At 33.1% G+C, this 18971-nt stretch overlaps 1 protein-coding gene across 3 annotated transcripts in view; it reads right to left on the reverse strand.

Annotated features, from left to right (window-relative positions):
- Positions 1-18971, reverse strand: part of MARCHF1 (membrane associated ring-CH-type finger 1) — an 884469-nt gene that overhangs the window by 572496 nt on the left and 293002 nt on the right. For 2 of the 3 annotated variants that reach the window (XM_082391764.1, XM_082391766.1), the window contains exon 1: positions 1454-10395. The gene's annotated coding sequence lies outside the window, so the exon portion shown is untranslated. Of the gene's footprint in view, positions 1-1453; positions 10396-18971 lie in introns of those variants that run through there. The other variant, XM_082391765.1, reaches the window with a different exon arrangement.

An 18971-nucleotide genomic window follows, 5' to 3' on the forward strand; every position in this document is an offset into this window, starting at 1 on the left:
TGCAGTGTTTTAGGGGGAGAATTCCCTGGTTTCCATTTTGAAAAATAATAATGTAAATGGACAGGACTTGAAAAAAGTGGAATTGCTATGTCTTAGTTTAAATTTAAGACAAATATTTTTTGTTAATCTTCTATATAATCCTTATTTTTTGTCTTCTATATAATCTTATATTTTTTAATCTTCTAAATAAATCCTTATTTATTTATGAGATATGTTAATATTTATCTTTACAAAATTTCCCTCTTTTTTTGTGAGTGATTCTTCACCAATTTCAAGATCTTTTTGACTGATTATGCCTTCCAAAATACTATATACATTTCTAAAATCTATTCTAACTTTTGAGTGTGTTTTTCATGTTACCATACTCAGTATTAATCCAGCTTGTTCAAAAATACTAGAGCAACAAAATACCCCTGCTGAATGCACTTGGAATAGCCACTGCACTGCTGATTACAGATCTCCAGGTACACTATTTCATCCAGATGACCCCCCCCATCCACTTACTATGGGGGGACATAGCACAATTTTTTCTCTTGTTTATTGGGAATAGTTTACTTGAATAAAAAGCAAAAAAAAAAAAAAAAAAAAAGCACAGAAAAGAAAAGAAAAAGTTGCGAATGTCAGATTACATGAGGTGTATTACATTCTCAATCTCCTGAGTCAGTCATAGAAAAGTAACTAGAGGCAAGGGGGCTATTCTGTATCAATATCAGAAGAGAGCTTGTAAAAGAGGGAGAAACTGATTTGCTTTATACTGTGTTTTAGAAACTGAAATAGCAAAATTCTCAACTTTGAGGTCATCAGAAGGGTTGTAAATTCGAAGGTTCAGGAAACATTCAATTTAATGTCACTCATGACTCTCCACACAGTAGCTTTTGTTTGTTTGCCTCACATCATGTAAAACTCATAAGTGTTAGACAGATTTTAGTACATCCAAACAATGTGGTACACATCTCATCATAATGAATAATCCTGGAATGTAAAATCTAAGTTTTAGTAACAAAAAGAAAATCAATATGTTTCCTAAAGAGGGTCAGTATTCGGTTACCTCTATCAGGCCACAAGAAGTAGTTGTTACAGATCAAGTTGAAAATATTTGTTCAGTGAAATACAGGACATTATAATTACCAATATATTCACCCAGGCCAAACTGGTATTACTGAGAGCACTGCCCTTTTAAATTAGCTCACCAACTGATAAAGTTCCTCTCACAGGTCATTAAAATATTGGCTAATACATACAATGAAACAGAGTTCATCTAACAAAGAAATGCTTTTCACTATCCATTGAAATTGAATAAAATTTAGGTAAAAAATCTTGAAAAACTAAAATTAAGTCTTCTATTAAATCAAAGTTTGACTCCAATTCCAAATTAAAAAAAAAAAAACAAACAAAAAACTGGTTCTCTGCAGCAGAAAGTCTTCTTTACTAAGATAAAAATAGATGAACTTACAAAATACAGCAGTGTCTTGTTTAATCCCAGCAGAACATCTGAGGACATGGTCTCAGAACTCCTCTTGGGTACATTTCCTGAAAAAGAAAATTGAAATAAATAAACATAAAGGCTGAACTTAAAAAAAAAAAAATTAACTTTAAGGAAACTAATTCTGTGTAATGAAAAGATCCCACAAATGTTGCACAAATTGTGGGTCTATCTAAATAGTCTTTATAATGTAATAGGGAGTGTTCCCAATGTCATTTATGTCAATATTCAGATCATGTGAAAGAATTTATATCAATCTCCTTACAGTTTCAAAATGTGTAAATACTTTTAGTATATTAAGAAGAGTCAACTGAAGTTTTATTTTCTAATAAAAAAAGTTCATAATGATCTCTTCTAGTGTAAGACATAAAAAGGCTGTTTATGCCATTTATGTGCTGCTGAACAGCTAAGACACTCAGCAAAAGCCCCAAAGACAGATGACAAACTAAAAAAAAAAAAAATCAGACTATAATATCTGGCTCCGGTTTAATACAGTTGCTTTATAAAGATAGTTGGAAATTGGGCTTCCCTGGTGGCGCAGTGGTTGAGAATCTTCCTGTCAGTGCAGGGGACACGGGTTCGAGCCCTGGTCTGGGAAGATCCCACATGCCGCGGAGCAACTGGGCCCGTGAGCCACAACTACTGAGCCTGCGCGTCTGGAGCCTGTGCTCCGCAACAAGAGAGGCCGCGATAGTGAGAGGCCCGCGCACCGCGATGAGGGGTGGCCTCCGCTCGCTGCAACTAGAGAAAGCCCTCGCACAGAAACGAAGACCCAACATAGCAATCAATCAATCAATAAATAAATCTTTAAAAAAAAAAAAAAAGTGGGACAGCATTTGTTCCTCAGATTGAGCCTAGCACATCTAAGGGTGCCTCACTCATAGCAAACATTTTTATTTGTATATTTTTATTATAAATATCTAATCCAAAATAGGTGATTTGCATGTTTATTATGACAAACTTCCAGTAAATGGGATAAATTGCTCTGTTATAGAAGGATCAATATACATCACTTTACTTGGATTTACAAAGGAGGAATAAGTTTGCTAAACTAAAGATTGGATAATCAAAAAATAGTGTTGATTTAAAAACATCTATGATAATCTGTGCTTCTAAACAAGTGGCTGGGTTTCAAATTGCTACAACCATCAACCTTTCTATCATTCTATTTTAATTCAGTCTGCTTGATCTACCTAACTATGTATCTAATCTATCTGTGGTTGGATGTATGCACGTATATATGTATATATATTCACACAATTAAAAAATCTCTCACTGGTGTTAGTGCAATGGCTATACTTAATACAATTTTATGGTAGTTTGCACCATCTGGTTTTTGTTTACTGAAACATAAAGATATTGCTGAGCCCCCATTTAAATCTAGAAGGTGCTTTAAATATGACACAAATCATTACATAAGTGTTATTAATTAATCATTAATAATCCAAAAGTAAATACTAATATAGGCTTAAATTAAAATTACTGTATAATGATCCACTCATTATAGCACAAGAATTGCTATTTTCTTAGTGTAAATAGTTGGTCAGTACCACTATTAAATGCTGTGTTAAAAGTTGCTGTTTCTTTCCAATACAGGTTATATATTATAGCATATCAAATTATTTTATTATTTTCCCTAAATATTAGAAACACAAAAAAATTTATGATAAACTTATTAGAATATAATCATTGTAATAAACGTATTTTATTATAATAGAAATCATTGAGACTAGTAAACAAAAAGTGGAAAACCTTACACAAAAAAATAAAGAGGAAATTATTTGGAACATCAAAAATATTTTTGAAGAATGAGGATTCAATGATCAAAAAGAAAAAAGGAACGAGAACCTCAGAGCTATTAAGTTTAGCAGAATGTAGCATAAGTCATCATTGATGGAACAGGGTATGATATTATCGCCCATCTCCCAGTCTGCAATGACTAGTGACTTTCAAGAAAAACTAGCAGAGAAAAAAATCCTAAAAAAACCATCAAATCAAATGTGTTCCCTTAAAATCCCAGAATGTAGACATATTTTAAAATATTCATCAATGAGCTACTCTTGCTGAAAAATCATCCATTTCATAAAAGAAAGTTTGACTATACAAAAGATAGCTCAGGTTTTGGGATATTTGATACACTCTGATTTTTTCAAATAAAAAAAAAAATGACTACATTCTGGTTCCTTTATGCAAAGCAACTTGCAGTTAGTCTGAATTTCTGCAGATATAAAATCTCTGAATCAGTTGAGAATGAACAAAATCAATTATAGGCAGTGAGTAAATATGAATGAAGTGAACTGGGTAGCTAGCACAGTGTTTGTTAGGTACTTAACATTAAAATCTAATTTGTAAAAATCAATAACTATTTTTGTTGCAGAACAGACCCTAAATGAAAATAAGAAAGGATAATAAGTTCTTGATCATATAATATACATAAATTTGGTTTTGGCAAGGCAACTGTGTACAGAATATCATCCAAAGAAATTTTATGAGTTATAATGGAAATTTTCTGCATTTGGCAACGATCATAGTAAAACTTGTTAGTATTATGAAAGAATGTTTATTCAGACTAAGAACACTAGCATCAAGTAATATGACACATCATTTAAGGAATGATATACCAAGCTGAATAATTAGATTTATTGAAAAAGTAATGAATCATTAATTTTGAAGGAAATGCTAAATGTTACTCAAATTATTTTATATACAGTTCATACTATAAGCATTGTATAACAAAATATAATTATTGAGAATTTGATCATTTGAAATTTTGACTATTTCTATGTAAACATTTTGGAGATATTTTTTTCCAGGAGGTACGACAACAGGTACAATTTTTGTAGATTCTTGAATTCCAAATACAGGGGGGAAAACTGATGGCTAAGCGGACGCCGTAGCTGCCACAAAATACACAGAAAACATAATAGATTTCAGTAAAATTTTGATTTCAGGAGAAAATACTCAAAAAAACCTTAGGAATTCTAAATTCTTTTGCTGTCTTGTCTGTAAGCATGAATACTTAATAACACAGCACAAATTTCTTTGGACATACCTGATTTTGTCTTATAAGGTTGAAGATCTTAACAACTTTCCTTGGCTTCAATTAAATTTTAAATGATATTGAATATTTCTCAATCATAAACATTAAAACATTACAAATATTCCATGGGAAAGTTAAATCGATGCCTACACACCACGAAAAACTCAAAGCTTATCATGCACTGTTTCAAATAAATCTCTTGATGACAAGGATAGATGATGGTACACCTTCCAAAATATCTGCTTTTAAATTTATTTCTTAATTCTGCATGCTGTACTAAGTAAAATGAACATTTTAGAGCAGGAGTCTGCAAACTTTTTGTGAAGAGCCAGAGGGTAAGAGCCTGTAGGCTTTGCAGGCTGCATACTGTCACAACAATACTGTTGTGTTGCACATTCTGTGTCTGTGTGTATTTACAATCCTTTAAAAACATTTAACAAATTCTTAGCACATGGGTCATACAAAAGCAGGCCATAGTTTACCAGTTTATGTTTTAGAGTTTTTCTAATGAAGTAGCCACTAGCCACATGTAAATTTAAATTTAAGCAATAAAAATTCTCAAGTTCTCAATAATTCCAAGTCTCGATAGCCACATGTGGCTGGTGGCAACTGTAATGAACACTGCAGAGAGAAGGCATGTCAAGAAAGTTCTATTGCACAGTATTGTTTTAGAGAAAAAAAAAATGCAAAATGTCGGTGTGTGTATTTGTGTGTGTGTGTGTGTGTATCCCTTGAAAGCATTAGGAAAAACCAAGGTAATAAGGGCTGAATCTCTTGACATTGATACTAATCTATGCCATTTAGAAAATGCCAGAATTAAAAAGATGGCTTAATTTGACATTGAATTCCATTGTTAGTCCTTCTTTATCCAAAGTTATAATCCATATCAACATGCCAAATCAATGTCTCCTTTAAATAATAGAATAATTTATACTTTCAGAGAATATTTTACAATACTAAAAAATAATAACTTTCTCATTATTCTAGGTCAATGCTTTCCCCATTTTAATGGGCATACATATCATCTAGGGACCTTTTTAAAATGCAAATTCTGATCAAGTAGGTCTAATCAAGAGATGATTAGGAAAATTTTGATTAAAAAAACAGTGATGAGCATTGTATACAGTATTTATTTGTGAACCTAGCCAAAAAGATAGGTTGGGACATTTGTGGAAGAATTTAGTAAGGAAGGGTTATGAATTTAGAGACAGTACAAATAATTAACAGTAGAAATAATTACAGTAGAAATAATTAAACTAAAAAATGAGAAGAGGAGGAGAAGGAAAATACTAGTCTAATCGCTGTGTAGGAAGAGGTAAATAATGGATATTATTTAATGCTAATCCTGACAAGCCAAATAGTAGAAAGATAAGTGAGGGGAAAGTAGTGGTAGCATGGTAACAAGTCTTAGAACAAATTTAATCACTAGAAAAAGATGGAAATCCCATGAAATATTAAAAAATAAAAATATATAAATAAATGTAAAGATGCTTAATTCACTTTTGTATTTTTTTCTAAAAAACTAAATACAATTCTATTTTGTACACAAGAGCCACAGCTAAACAAAATTGTCCAGAAAAGCAAAATATTAAAAGGATGGGCAAAGGTGCTCCAGCCAATGCAAATCAAATAAGATGCCAGCCAAATGCCATTAGTTTTTAATTCTGATGTAAGAAAGTAAAATTCAGATCCCACAACACTAAAACAGGCAACAAAGAACATTTTGTAATGCTAAAGACCAAAAATCATAATGAATTTATAAGTTATAAATATCTGAATGCAATAACACTAGAACCACCTTCAAAATAAACAAAACAAGTAGATTCAGGAAGAAATTAATAGGAAAACACTAATAATTCAAGACTTTCAGACCAAGACGCAAGTGGGAAACATATTTTTAAAATATAAATGTATACAATTTATATATTAATTAATAAGGGTTTTATTAATATGGGTTAACTGCTAAGGGTTTTTTGCACATCCCCTGAAAAAAAGGCACATCTTCTTCATACTAATAAGAAGTGACCATATACTAGGTCCTTAAAAACCTTAGCAAGTCTTATAGCAGAAATAAGACAAACAATATTTTCTAGTCACAATGAAATAAAACTAAAAATTAATACCAACAATTATTAAAGTCTCTGTCACCTCAAATTTTTAAAAATCTTACCTATGCAATTCTATTTAGAAGGGATAATTTACACCAAAATTGAAATATTTCAAAAAATAATGATAATGAAAACTTAGGATATCAGAATCTATGGGATATAATAAAAGCATTAATCAAAGGAAAGTCATATCTTCAAATCCATAGGTCAGTATATATGAAAAGTAAAAATAAGTGCATCAAATATTAAATGCAAAATTTGGGGGAAAAATTAAGCCAGAAGAAAGCAAAAGGAAGAACATACAAAGATAATGCAAAAATTGAAATTAAAAAAAATTTTAAAGGAGTAATAATCATTCTTTGAGAAAAAATTAAGAAAAACAACAAAACCGTGAACTAAGCTAATGAATAGAAAACAGAATCATAATGACACCACCTGAGAAGTAATAAGGAGGAATAACTTTTGAAACTGATAATGTTCAAAAATCTTGACTCTTTTCACAAGTTTATGTGAATAAATTTGAAATTCTAGCTGAAATGGATAATTTCATATGCAAACATATTTTTAAAAATGTAACAAAGCATAGAAAAAAGCTTAAGTGGAGCTATTTCTACAGAAAAAATAAAGTTATAAAACAAATACTACACACAAAAGAACCAGGCTCAGATATTTTCACAAATGAAATCAATCAAATCTTAAAAGACCTAATAAAGTGAAGACTATTTAAATTGTTCCTGAGAATATACAAAGAAATATTTTAAAATTATTTTTATGAAGTGAATATAAGAGGTACCAAAGCTTGATAAAATTGCACTGCATAAGAAACTACAGATCGATCTATATATGCCCATTCATGAAAAATCGTAAGTAAAATATTAGCAAATAGAATCCAACTGCACATTAAAAAAACTTAATGCATCATTATAGAGTGGGATTTACTCCAGGAATGCAAGGTAGTTCAATACTAAGAAATTCATTAACAGCATTCATCATATAAATAGATTCATGGAGAAAAACTTTACAGTCATCTTAAGTGCTGAATACGTTTTTGTCATTCAACATCCACTCTTAATAAGAAAATTAGGGATACGAATTGATAAATACATACTTAACATCATAAAATAAATAATCTCACCCAAAAGTCACTGTAACTCCTACTCTACATTGTAACCTCAGAATGACAGCCAAGCTCATGAGACACAATAGGCTTTAACCAAGACCAATTTCTAGTTCATAAATGATGTTGATTGCTAAAAGGTCCAAACTTTCAGTTATAAGATGAATAAGATCTGAGGATGGTGACTGTAGTTGATAACACTGTATTGTAGAATTGAAAGTTGCTTAAATGTTCACACACACACACACAAAGCAAACATGTGAGGTAACAGGTGTTAATTAACTTGAAGGGGAAATTCTTTCACAATGTATATGGATATCAAATCATCATGCTGTACAATTTAACTATCTTACAATGTTATTTGTCAATTATACCTCAGTAAAGTTGGGGAAAAAAGGGAGAAAGGGTGTCTAACAGGCAACACAGCATGCATGTCAAGAGTCTTATAAATCCCAGTCACCACTCATTTCTAGGAGGCACATGTTTCTGAGAAATGTGGCTTGGCAGGTAAGGATGTGAACCATCTCAGCTCAGGGAAGCCAGTGGATTGGTGGCCCTCAGTTTTTATCCTCTCTTCTCATTCTCTTGCAATGTTTGCTTCACATCATGAATTACGTATTTACAAAAAAGACAATTCCAACTACCTGGTACAGAGTACTCAGCTCAGTAAAGAGCAATTCACATTTATGTTGAATCTGGTATACTGCTATATATTCCCTGAGTTAATGTTACAAAGAGTTTGAGGAAGCTTGCTTTTCAGTCAGTAGGCTCAAAGGATTCATTTTGGTTCTGTTGCCAACCCAGTCATTCCAGGCAAAATCTTAACAGAGAATTATCAAGCTTCCTCACTAAAGTTAAGAGCAAGACAGGGGTGCTCACTACTATTTGATTTAGTAGCCAAAGTAATCAGATAGGAGAAAAGAACTAGAGACGTAACATTGGAAAGAAAGAAGCGGACTATGCCTATGTGTGGGGGAATGGTTTGCATGCAAAACCCATGTGCTGAAAGAATGCTACAACCCATGTTAAAACCACACATTTAGTAAGATAGAGAAATGTAAAATGGACATTGAAAATCAATGGTCTTGCTGTATATTTCCAGATATAATGCAAGGAAATATCTCAGTTACAATAAAACAACAACAACGACAAAAAGATCAAATGGTTAGGAATAAATTTATCAAGAAAAAAGCAATCTATATAAAAATAACTTTAAATTACTTATGAAAGATGCAAAGTAAACATAAAACAATAATTTTTATCCAAGTTAATATATGCATTTTTAATTATCCCCACAAAATGATGAGAGGTTTATCTTTTCTTCTTTTTTGTTTTTTTCTTTTTTGTTTTTCCTTCTAAAGCTGGACAAGCTGACTCTCAAATACAAGTGGAAAAATCAACGGTGGAGAAGAGCCAGAAAACATTTCAAAAGAAATGAGAGTCCTTAGCCCTAGTGAAAGTAAGATGTGCCATAAGGCCACTATAACTAAAACAGTATTCTACTGGCCATAAATATACCCAGAGCAGACATTCGAGAATCAGATTCATCAATATAACTCTGGGAGAAAATGGATTTTTAAATAAAAATGTGTAGCCATCTGGAAAAACCTGGATCTATACCACTAGAGCAGAATTACTTTAAGTAGATCAGACATCCAACTCAAAAGCAAAAACAAACAAACAAACATGCACCAGAAGAAAACATGCATTAATTCCTTATAACTTTGAGGTCACATTTTCTAAAAATGATATAAAATCCAGAAGCAATTAAAGAAAACACAGATATATTCACCTATGTTTTAAAATACAGATACATTCACTTATGTTTTTAAAATAATAAAATGAACCATATGCAAATTCGAAAGATAAATTATAAGCTCTTAAGACAAATAGCTATGAGTACTGACCACATTCTTTCTAACTATGTAGAAAAGAATTTAAAACCCCCAAACGCCTGTAGAAATGCTCAGAAAGTATAAACGGAGGATTCACAAGAAAAAGATATAAAAATGACCTTTAAACACATGAAATCATGTACTCATAATAAAAAAAAATACAATTTAAAAATACCCAAGGATACTATCCCTCATTTCTCAGGTTGGCAAAAAAAAAAAAAAATTATTGCGAGCACACCTCAGCAAAGCTGAAAGGAAGCAATGTGTGCACACACACACACACACACACACACACACACACTGCTGATGAGAACTCAGGGCATCTCTGCAAAATCCTACGGAAGTGTTCATGGATTTACACATCAACCGAGTGATCCCACTCTACACTGAAGATACTCCTTTGCCAACATGAAAGAACATTCACCATCTCTGTTCCATTTCCCCTCATGGACGTCCCCTCTACGGGCTCCAAAACCCGGCATGGAATTGCCCCTTGATGTGGTCCCCAACACCAACACCTTACACTCCATCACGGTCCGCTTTACCCTTCCTGAACTCCAACCCCTGCTCTGTCCTCTCACAGCTCAACCCGCCCCCGGAATGGATGCCCTCCTCGTTTGGTCCCATCTGATGGCTTTTGAACTCGATTTTTAGAAAGAGAAGGGAAATGAAGGGAAAGCAGGGGACAATAAAGAAGGTAGATCTTGATTTTTAAATACTTCTCTCAACTAAAAGGCAGTAGGGCTCCTAGGAGAAACTGGAAGTGTTATTGTAGCAAAATATTAGCCCATCTGGAAATGTAGATTTTTTTGGGATTTTCTCTTTCTGTTCTACAACAGAATAGTAGTGATTAAGATGAAGGAGGAAGAAGTTCCTGTCACAACAGATGTCATTTGTCATTTGGAAACTCAATCTCACAATGATAAATCTAATTTATTTTAAAACTTGATAAAATGTTTTATAATGGCTTGGTAGTACTCTTTAAGAAAACATATAGCTTGAAACACTGATTAAGGAAACCAATTAATATAATTTACTAGTATGAATCTGTACTTTCCTACTCTGTTTGCAGTTAAGCAAAAATAGAAAAGTATTTGAGCCTCTCCTAATTTGGAAGCTGGAATGAATTATCTGAGAATAAATTATCCAGAGGGCTGCCATAGTCTCTCAGAATGGTCATTGAAAAGTTCGGTGATAAGCACCTCCAACTTCTTATATGAACTTTTCTCTGTATTAGCTAATTATATAATTTTATTATGTACTCACAATATGATTTTACTCACTACATGATTTTTATTATATACAGAAATATTGGGTCAGTGTAGATTTTTCCCAGTTTCTTCCATATCAGTTGGCACAAGCAAATGTTGGTTTTTTTTAATGAATTATTGTTCTAAATAAATTTCTAGTTTAAAAATTTTTCTAAAATCATCACATTTATTTTAGAAAGTAAATCCTATGCTACTGAATTTTGATCAAGTATATTTACAATTTACAATTTAGAGTGTTGTAAAAGCATATGAAATAAATTAGCATAATGTTTTGGTTAAGACTCATTAGAATGCAAAAGTCACACATTACTTTTATAAACATAATCATTCTAAATTTAAGCACCAGTGATAATATCTGAAAGGAAAAATGGAATAAAAATTTTAAAAAATAAACATATCTTTTTAAGCACATATGAATTTTAGTTTCTTCATAGTGGTTTGTCACAACAGAATGCTAAAGCACTTTTCAAAATAATTATGATTTGAAAAGTTATTAAAATATGGATGTGTATTCAAAGGTATAAAAGCAATTTTAAATTCAAATACAGAGTGCTTTTGTTTCATAAGAAAGACTATGTAGAAAGCAGTTTACTGTTCCTTTCTCATGATTTCAAATGCCAACAATGATTTCATTTAGAATTTCACTCATTTCATTATTTTGAATAAAGTGCTTAAAGCTACAATATCATTGTTATGTTTTAATTGTGTAAAGCTTACACTTATCAAATGTTGAAGAGGAGAGTGTAATAATAAACCCCTCATAGTGCTTTGTTGTTAACGAAGAGTTTTTATAAGAATCTCCCATTTTCTTCACAACACCCTGCGAAGTTACACCCATTTTCTAAACTGGAAAATTGAGGTTTAGAGAGAGTAATAACCTCTAAATATTAAAGCTGTAAGTGACCCCCTGGGAAGACCCTGAGTTGACTGCTTTGGGCTCACAATCCCTCCCAGGATCCACAAACCTCTCAGCAATAATTAACAAGTTAATGATATAGTTATGTATTATAAGTAAATGGACTTGAATTTTTCTCTTCCCCGTAAAATTCTAAATTTATAAGCTTTTCTTTCAAGTAACTTTCTAGGATAGAGACCTTTTTCACATTGATAAAAATGATCATCTCTTTGTCTACAGACAGGAGAGTAGTGATTTTGTGAAATAATGGGATTCATCCTCTTCTTTGGGATTGAAACATGATTCACAAACCATGTGAAAATCAAGTACCTTCTTATCCACATAAAGGAACATATATGCAATCATGGAAATTGTGGAAGGGGTCCTCACTAACCAAGCCCCTTCTAAATTAATGAAAAATGCTGTCCTTGAAGTGCTAAGGTGGTTTCCCTGGGAGAGACTAGCTCATTTGGGAGTCAGGGAGCTAAAATGCCATTGGGGGTTGCCATGGGATACAGTTTTATGAGGACATTTGCAGAGCAGATGGAAGGAAGCTAAATAAAGTACATGCAGGTATGAAAAGTTTTCTATTTAATTTGCCATTAAACAATGGAAGAGCTTGAACATTTGTCTACGGGAAAAATTTCCTCCTGTCAGAGCAAATTACATTTGATGTTTGGAAATGTGATCCCGTAACTGTAAACCTAATTTGTCGTAAAACTTGAAAGAGCAGTTTTTATAATGGTGGCATAATGCTCATTAAGGAAAAAGATAGTTTCTAAGCACTGGTTGAGAAAAACAAATTAATATTACATTAGTAACATGAATTTATACTTGCCTCTTTTGTAAGGTTACGAGTAAACAGATTAGGAAACTATTTGTGACTGTACTTTTAAGGTCTGACACTGGAAATTCTAAGAGTTAATTATCAGAGGGGATAGCAAACCTTTTAAAATTCTACTGATGGCCCTGTTTGCAAACTAGTTTCCTGCATCCGCTACTCTGAGTAGCTCATAATATTTCACTCCTTTAAATAGCACATTTAAGCACAGTTCTTGAGTGGCCTTCCGTGAATTAACTAGCTTTACATTAAAATGTAACTTTTTCCATGAAGTTTCTGTACTGAATACAAGTAAGACATGTCATGTGAATTTCTATTAAGAAAAGCAAATGCTTTTCTCCAGAATGCATTGACCGACTATTCCTTGCCAGAAAAATTACAAGAGGACACTTACTTACAAATCTTACATATTAACACTAATTTTTAAATCACCCCTTGAAATGTACTAAATTCTAACAGTAAGAAATCCTACACAGAACAGCCAATAGAACAAAATAAAACAAAATAAACAAAAACCGGTAGCTATCTGTGTGCTTGGCAGAAAAAAATGATTCATACGTCAAGAGAGAGAAATTGTTGTAGGGCAGAAATAGAGAGAAAGAAGGTAACCTTCCCACCTGTCCTCCCTCCCTCCCTTTCTCTCCTTCTTGCTAGGCTCTGGAATGGAGTGCAGAGGCTTTATTAGATTCAGGTTAACATTATTAGCAAGAATACTAATAATTTTCTTCATGAGGCATCATATCAGAAAGTGAAAAATCATCCCACTGCCCTACTATTAGTGATAGTCAACTGTAAATGCACTCATTTGGCTCAGATGATGACGGCCAGTTCTGTAGTAAATGTACAATTTCTCTTTGCAATCTGAGCTGGATTTGCCAACATCTGAATATCCTGCTCCCCAACGACCATCTATATGATGGTTTTAGCACTGAATGAATACCTTTCCCTGAATCAGGTATGAATGTTGAATTTCTAATTCTATCATTCCATAGACTTTTATATCTAGCACATCTCTCACAGAAGAAGTTGTTTTTTCCCCTTTCTCATTTATGTATGTATGTATGTATGTACATACATAGGTACACATGTAGGTATTTATTATGATTAGGGTTCGTGGATTTTTTATACCGTATATTATAATCAATTATAAACATTATCATGTTCAGATGCTCAAATATCTCATCATTTATCCAGTAGGAACACCTTCAAACTGGGTCATCTTTCCTCTTAACATGACCCCGTTAGTCTTTGAGCTCCCTTGCTTTCTCATAGAATACAATGTCCGAGGCACTACTTGTACTATAGTTGCCCCAGATCTGAAATTAACTTCCTATCAAGCAAGAATAATAAATTTGCCTGATTGCTGCACCTGGGAGCAGACCCAAGGAAACTGTATGTAGCTCGGTCACTTTAGGGTATCTTTCTAAGGAGATTTCATCAGGATACACGCATCCTGGGTGCTAAGCAACAGATGGTGGAATTTTACGTAAACAAAGATGATATCTTTTTGACCTACATAAATTCTAATGCCCAAAGACTAATCAGTTATTGATAACTTTACCAAAAATAAATTACATAGGGTGTTGGTAAGGGCTAGTAGAAGTACAGCCTAAAAGAAAACTAAAATTCTTGTAATGTGATATGTACTAAAGGAGCATCTGGGTCATGCCAACAGTGGGTATAATCCATCCACCTGTTATAGCTGGTGGTCCTCTCATTAACCTGGATAAGCCACTGCACTTTGCCAAAAAAATAAAGAGTAGGTTATGTCTGAAGAGAATCTGATTCACAGAGTCCACTTACGATGGTCTCACTTTCTAAATGGGTACTGCATTAGACCAAGACTATTTTTTTTCACCTATATGTCATTTCCTAAAGATATTAAAAGTTCCTCAAGGGTGTTTTATAACCCTAGCATAGTATACTATAAACAGTAGATATTCAATTAAAGTTTTGTTTTCAAAGTCATTCTTATTCAATAATCAGTTATGAACTTGGCCGTTTTATGGCCATGATTTTTTTTTATCTTTCTAAAACCTTTTCAGTTTGGTATTACAAAGAAATGTCATGAATGGATCAAGGGAAGCAATTTCCCCTTTTACTTTCTTTCCAAACACATTACTACAATACGGTGCACAGTGACCTTCTTCTGCCGGAACAAGTGACTGCTTACCAGTGTTGCTACAGTCTCAAGAGGGCATCTTAAAACTCAGATAAATTTCATTATGCTAAAAGGCATTCTCATTTAAATGTCTGTTGTCTGCTGAAAGCAGTACCTGCTTTAAAATTTTCCTTTTTTTACCCTGATAGTGTACATACTTAAATGAAGGATATATTATATTTCCTCTTGTATCTAAGTCACTCTCTGGTGGTAAATATGCTGCTCAGTGACACTCTTTAATGCACGTCTCCTGCTAATTTAAAATCAAGGGAATTTCCTGACCTGCATTTATTTATATTCCTGCCTGCTCCCAACACACACCACCATATTCAAAAGACTCTGGGAATATACATAAGCAATGCCTAATAGGGGTGGTCTCCAAGGAGGAGAACTAGAGGACTGTACAGGGGCAAAAGACAGAATTACTTTTATCTCTATTTTTTGAAGTCCTTGAATTTCTTTTGGCATGCGCCATGTATTACTACTTAAAAAACAATAGAAGATTCAAGGCACAAATCCAAGCATTATAGAGTCTATCAGAGTATCAGCCTGAGAGAAAAACTAATTTCCCAAGTTTAAGTGAGCAATTATTTCTCCAGACAACTAAGGTATGGAGTAAGGTGACCATAGTCCGGATAACATCTGTCAGGTCTAGGCAGAGTAATAGGTACCTTTGATATTTCCTCTCATTTTCCTTGTGTCCTTTGAAGGAGTTCCATGTAGAATTTGCTTTGACTGTTGTCTTTGAGATCCTCTTATTCAAATAAAAGGACAGGGTCCTCCTGGTTTGTTATTAGTGCATCTCATGTCTTCTTTCTTCCAAGCAGAGCCTCCTCGGCTCCATATAAATAAGAAATACTGGAGAGGGGCTATGCTCAAATTAAAACTATAGAGTTCCATTTGGAAACACAACCAACAGCAAAGAAGTCATTATATATGGAAATATACAACACTGTGGTTTTTTAAAATTTTAGCACTTCTCTTAGCATGAAAGCAAGTCAACAATTCAGTGAAGGGTCTGCTTAAATTTATTAAAGGCATCAAAAAAGATTAATTATTTAATGCATTATTGCATTTGATACTGAGCTAGGTGATTGTCATCTAAAATAGGAATACTAAATAATGTGATCCAGTAAATATATGCATCAGGGTCACTAGAATTGCCTGTTAAAAGTGCAAATGCTTGAGCCTTCCTCTCAGTCCCAACAAATCAGAGTGTTTAGGGGTGTACTCTAGGCTCATAGATTCTTTTAAAGACTCTTAATTAGAATATTTTTATACTTAAGTCCTAGAATAATGACTCTCAAATCTTTAACAGAAGATCGCATCTGTTTGCTAGAGCACAGAAGATACAGTCGATACACGTTTATAATGTGATAATACATTTTTAGACAGTGCCAAGATTACTTTAAATGGAATTCAAGAAAAACGTTATCTATCATTGAAATTATTATATTGATTATTAGTGTATTTATACATATATATATGAATCACATATATGACTACATATTATATACATACTCAAATACATAAAGTGTTAACATGATTTAAATGTGAATATATAAAATGTGTAAAAAGACTGCTGCACTTATAAGTCATATATAATGTAACAGATAAATTATTTTATAAGAAGTAATATAGTGAGTGAAGATTAATTAGATACTTGAGAAATACATCATGACAATTTCTTAAGGAGAACCAGATAAAACATTATTATTTGGGAAATATTAGAACATTGGAGGAAGATTCATTTTAGTATTTATTTGCCTGAAAGGAGTGGATTCCTGAGAGAGTTTAAAGTGATTAGTAAGTCTCTCAGTTAAGAGTATTTTTCAGAAGGTGTGGTAGCAACAGTGGATACAATGAGGTTGGAGAGGTAGAGGGTGGAAATAAAAAGATATTTTGAGCCAGATGAACCTGAGATATCTAAGAATCATATGCAGTGATTGAAGGTAAGTATGTACCTTTAACCTACTTCTATGGTTTCATTACAAGGTCATAATGACTTCTCATAAACAGGTATATCCCTGTAGCACTGCTTCAAATACAACTGAATCAAAGATCAGAAAAATATAAAATGGTTTTGTTATTATTTGCAGCAAAACAAGGTTAGCAAGCTCTAGGAAACAAAGAAATTCAAAGTTGAATATATTTTTCCTCAATATTTTCTCAAACTATTGAAGACGAAAAAAAATCAAAGAAGAAAAAAGTATAAATGTATATTTAAAATTTAAAAATATATCAATGTATTAATTCTATCTATAATAATAAAGTACATTAGAAATGATATATCTACCTAGAAAAAGGAATGACTATAAGAATCAAACTGTAATATATATTATATTTATGTTCCTATACATCTATGGGTCATAAAATTATTGTATCTAATTATAAATTAAAATGGTATTTTCAACTTTTTCAGTGATTCACTTGAGCCTCTTCTTTTTTTCTTTGCTCATTTTTTTAAACTTTTTATATTAATAAAACCAATTAAAACTGTCTCTAAACATGAAATTTTAGAGGGAACTAATATCATCCATTTTTTTCCTAAAATATTTATTTTTTATGTTTAAATAACACTAATAAAATACACTTAAGGATAACTAGTGTTTCTAAGGCTGGTTCTCTAGCTTTCGCAGTCCCTTGTTTCAGGTGCAGAATCCTCACATAGTGTGTGACAGGTCTCTGCAAGGGATTATCGAGTGTTACTTGCTACTGTCAATAGGACACTATTCCCAAACTTAGGAGGTTCTATCATGTCTTTGGACATTTCTAGAGGAGTTTCTGGCCTCCCTAGCAACAGAGCCCTACTTCCATTTCAGAAAACTTTCCTCTTGTTAAATTGAATCTCTCAAAAGGTAGTCTAAGAGCATTTCTTCTTGTGAAAGCAGAGAATCTCTCACCACTGCAACCCCCCATCGGGAATCTTTAATTTCAATGATCAAATCTCCATTTATTTTCTTCTGTGCAGTATAGGGTCAGTTTAAGTATATTATGATGGGCGATAATGTTCTGTGTTGAATGGGTATGCTGCTGAAATATGTAGGATAACTTGAACTACTACTGAATAATAATGGTAATAATAAAAATAATAGAACAAGAAGAGGCAGCATGGTATTTTTAAAAGCTTATTTTTATTTCATTAGAAAGACTAACTTGGGGCAGAAGCTCTCTTTATGTCCAATTCATCCACTAACTTAATAAATTTCTTTATATTTGTTTTTTCAAATGGATTGAGTTTGGTTCTAAGAAAAGATATTTTCTGCACACTGAAACAGCTCTTTAAAAAATCAGAAACCTATAATCAATACCATATTCTGAATTAATGAAAGCAACAGAGATGTCACACAAAATAAATTTTTGAAAGATTGGCTCCAACTTTAACCCCCTATACATTCAATGAACCCTCTACACATTTCATATTTATTCACCTTGAAAACCTACATTAAATCTAACATCTCTTCATCGTTGACAATGACTATTCTGGTAGTCCCGTGGCTAAACTGCATACAGGATGTTTATTCTTTCAATTCTCAGAATAATATAAAGTTACCTTGCAAGTTATCAAAATAGTTAAAAGCCAAAACATTATTTTTATCAATTTAAGTCAAAATAAGGCTTAAAATTATGGCCCAAGGGGATTCTGGCCAAGATGGTGGAGTAGAAAGACCCTGAGCTCACCCGCTCTCATAAGCACACCAAAACCACAACTATCTGCATAACAACCATCTATGAAAAAGACTGAAACCTACCATAAGAGATCTTCTACAACTAAAGACATAAAGAAGGAACCACAACTAGTCAGGTAGGAGGGATGACTTCACAATATAATCAAGTCCCATACTCCCTGGGTAGACTACCCACAAGCTGGCAGAGGCTCTCCCACAGGACTGAGAGTTCTGAGCCCCACGTAGGTCTCCCCAGCCCAGGGTCCTGGGCCAGGAAGATGAGCCCCCAGATCATTCAGCTTTGAAGGCCAGGGAGGCTTAATTTCAGGAGTTCCAAAGGACTGCAGGCAACAGTGACTTCATTCTTAAAGGGCATACACAAAATCTCACGCACACTGGGACCCAGGGCAAGAGCAGTAATTGGATAGGAGCCTGGGTCAGACCCACCTGCTGGTGTTGGAGAGTCTCCCGGAGAAGTGGGGGATGGCCGTG

The sequence above is a fragment of the Balaenoptera borealis genome (genome assembly GCF_965194805.1).
Source record: "Balaenoptera borealis genome assembly, chromosome: 4".
Taxonomy (NCBI): domain Eukaryota; kingdom Metazoa; phylum Chordata; class Mammalia; order Artiodactyla; family Balaenopteridae; genus Balaenoptera; species Balaenoptera borealis.